A 3862-nucleotide genomic window follows, 5' to 3' on the forward strand; every position below is an offset into this window, starting at 1 on the left:
TCCTCGCAGCGTAAGTTTTTGTAAGTCGGCTTGTAACATCCGGCTTTTGCCTTTTTACCGATGAGAAATCTACCGATAAACAACTAGCACATCTCCAAAAAACATAATGACGAGTAGGTTCAAATTTTGCACTGAAATGTGCGAGAATATAAGCTCATTGGCCATGGGATGAACATCCTATAACGCCACCTGGCGCTGCGTTTTGTTTATGCTTTATTCCGTCCGACCACTATGATAACCATATTGTGTTGCATGACTGTGCTATGACACCCTAGCATCACATGAGGTGACAATCAGCTGAAAACGGTGGACAACCAATCAAGGCGCAGCTTTCAAGATCAAATACATTCAGCTCACGAATTGGTACCCTGGGACTGTCCGCAAATACTGCTTGCGCAAACTGATGCTGGCCGTGAGAGCTACGCTAAGGTGGAGGCGCTTGAGGCCAAGAGAACAGCCCAACCTACCTCAAATATTAAAATTCTCAACGGATTGCGGCCACGGTATTGTGCTGAGACGACTTTTAATCAATCGTTGTCATAGGCGGATCCTGGGGGGGGGGGGGGGGCATACCCCTCCCAAAACCTCTGAGAGTATGTTTTGGTCTCCAAAACATTCCCAGTACTTCATAAAAGTTTCGTCTACTTACCGCCTGTTTTGACTTTAACCGTTTTAACTGTTTTGTTTTAACTTCTGTGTAAGATTCAAAGGCATTTCGGTCCTTTTTTCGTTTTTGAATGGTGTCCCTACTAAGTACTCGCGCGAGGCACGGTGACTGGACCTCGGATCCCACACCAGCCAGCTGGCGACGAACGATTGCCCCCCCCCCCCCCCACGAAAAAACTCCAGGCTAGATCCGCCCTTGATCATTGTGCTCAATGCTCCGAAAATGGGAGTTCGATTGCATGTTGAACGCCCTATGCAAACTAGCGGGAGGTTTGGCCGTCTGCTCCGCCCGGCCGCTGCCGCATGGTTTGTGCCACACCAATCCGATACGATCAGATTTCGATCAAAGGTATTTGGGCAGATCCAAAGCTCGAGAGTTGTTGATAAGGATGTGGTGGATGCATGTCTGATTTAAGCAGTCCAGGCATGGTGTTCTGGCAGTGAGTTACGTTTAGACACAAGTGTAGTTAAGAGCTATGTCAGAATTGCATAATGTAACGTAATGCTCAGAAATGCAAAGTATGCAAGCATATGCCGATAAACAAAACTTGCTGTTCGCTAATCTGCAGATCGGGTATTCAAAACGCGATGCGGTAGATGGGACGAGTGGTGGAAGTTATCGGCGCTCGTGGCTACTGGTTGGCAGCTTCGCAACTCCAGATAAAGGGTTTGGATTGTGCAACACATTTATATTTCCTTATTTGTTTGTTTCACAAACGTTGGCTTTAGAATTTCATTTGCGTCTTATCTTTAATCCCCCCCTCCCTAAGTATAACACACTGAAAATCCCATCTGCGTTTTTACTGCGAGAGGTAGTGGAGCCTTTACCTCGACTCCTCCAACACCCTCCACCCTTCACCTTTACCAGGGAAATGCAATACTGGTAGGGTGACAATAACTGGTTTAATCGACAATTGCCCCTCCCCTTCCCCCCTGAGCTGATGACCTGCTGAAACAGCAGAAGTGACGGGCGACGGCCACCAGCTGGCGCTCGCCGCCGTGTTCCGCCGCTCGGCGCCCGCTCACCGCCGTGCCCCCCCCCCCCTCCCCCCCCGCTCGGCGCCCGCTGCAGCATGTGCTCTTCTGTCGCTCTCCCGCTCGGCGCCCGCTGCAGCACGCGTTCTCCTGTCGCTCCCTCGTTCGGCGTCCGCTGCAGCACGCGTTCTCCTGACGCTTTCCCGCTCGGCGCCCGCTGCAGCACGCGTTCTCCTGTCGCTCCCTCGTTCGGCGTCCGCTGTAGCACGCGTTCTCCTGACGCTTTCCCGCTCGGCGCCCGCTGCAGCACGTTTTCTTCTGTCGCTCTCCCGCTCGACGCCCGCTGCAGCACGCGTTCTCCTGTCGCTTTCCCGCTCGGCGCCCGCTGCAGCACGTGTTCTTCTATCGCTCTCCCGCTCGACGCCCGCTGCAGCACGTGTTCTCCCGCCGCTCTCCCCCGCTGCAGTCAGTTCGCTACTCACAGAGATCAGCGGCTGTTCCGCGGTGCAGGCGGGGATGGCTGAAAGGCACCGGTGATGGGAGTGTTTGATCCGTGACGTCTGCCGTGCTCGTAACTACACTGGTGCAGGCTTCGGCCAAACCGATGCGTCATCCCGTTCCAGTGAACGGGCGCAGCTAACTTGCGTGTCATGCAGCATGTATACATGTTATGTTGTAAGTGAGCATTACTTACGTTTGAATACGACGTTGTCAACTTGTTCAAGGCGGTGGTCAAGTGAACTATGCAATGAGCGACCGGTCTGCAGCACTCACCGCGTGACACGGCGGTGCCATAACCATGGTGCACGGTCGGCGAAGGGCGTTAAAGAAGCTGGCGAGAAAGGCGATTTATTCTTTTAGCGTCATCCAGGACCTGACGCCGTGCAGGTCTGGTCATGGCACATGTCGCGCGGAAGACGCTGGAGGTTACTTACATTGTCAGATAGATAACACTCATTTAACAAGTACACCGTGGCAGAGCATGTCAAAACAGGGACGGACAGGCGAAGCATGCGTCGTCAAACGCACACGCCGCTGAATCCAGCTTAGTCACTAACACCAGCGCAGCTTAACGTAGTTACGCGAATGGGATTGCCGTCTTTGTCTGTTCGAACCCCCTGTTTTCACTGCGACGGTGCTCCGACCCCTTCCCCTTCCTGTCACGCCTCCTCTTCCGCCTGCCTTTGTGCTTGACCTCGCAGGTGCAGCCGCTGCGAATGCGGATGTAGTCGAGCACCATGCTGCCGTTGATGCTGTAGACGGCGTAGGAGTGCGAGTACTGCTGCACGCAGCGGAAGCGGCGGCGGCGGCCCGTCTCGCCGTCTGTCGCCGTCGTGCACGAGCGCTCGAAGAACATCTGCTGGAAGGCGTCGTCGGTGTAGAGCAGCGCTAGGCTGCCGTCGCGGCGCGTGCCGGCGCGGGGGCTGGTGCGCTCCTCGTCGGCCGGGCAGCACACGGAGAAGCCGGCGTCGCGGCCGTGCCGCCGCTGCGCCGCCAGCCGCGCCAGCTCGGCCGCCTCGTCCGGCAGCGGCGGCCGCAGCACGTCGTCGGGGAGCGGCAGCGGCTCGTCCAGCGCCGGCTCGTCCAGCCAGGCGCGCCGTCGCCGCCGCCGGCCGGCCGGCCTGCGGGTGGGGTGCTAGGTCAGGTGCCAGGTCAGGCACCGGGTCAGGTCCCCGGTCAGGTGGGGTCAGGTACCGGGTTCCCTCTCGTGCTGCCGCGCTGAGAAACGCACGGTTAAGGAGCGAGACCGGACTGCCTGCCGATGGGGACATACCCACACCCTGACAGTGCACCTTCCTGGCACACACTTCTCACGAGCCACGCTCTGGCGCAGTACCAACGCAAAACCAACAAGCATTCGCCAGCAACAGCCAGAAGAGCACCGTAGGCCTCCCCCTCTTTCCCCCGGAAATCGGGCCTGTGCTCGTCGTTCGAACGTGCTGGGCGCCATCCGTGTACCTATGTGGCGGGCGCCGGGCGCCGTCCGGTCCTGTGTGGCGAGCGCCGTCTGGGTACCTGTGCGACGAGCGCCGTCCGGGTACCTATGTGGCGAGTGCCACACGCCGTCCGGTACCTGTGTGGCGAGCGCCGGGTGCCGTCCGGTGCCCGTGCGGCGAGCGCCGTCCGGGTACCCATGTGGCGAGTGCCACACGCCGTCCGGTACCTGTGTGGCGAGCGCCGGGCGCCGTCCGGTACCTGTGTGGCGGGCGTCGGGCGCCGT

The sequence above is a fragment of the Pollicipes pollicipes genome, unplaced genomic scaffold (genome assembly GCF_011947565.3).
Source record: "Pollicipes pollicipes isolate AB1234 unplaced genomic scaffold, Ppol_2.1 Scaffold_4881;HRSCAF=5763_pilon_pilon_pilon, whole genome shotgun sequence".
Taxonomy (NCBI): domain Eukaryota; kingdom Metazoa; phylum Arthropoda; class Thecostraca; order Pollicipedomorpha; family Pollicipedidae; genus Pollicipes; species Pollicipes pollicipes.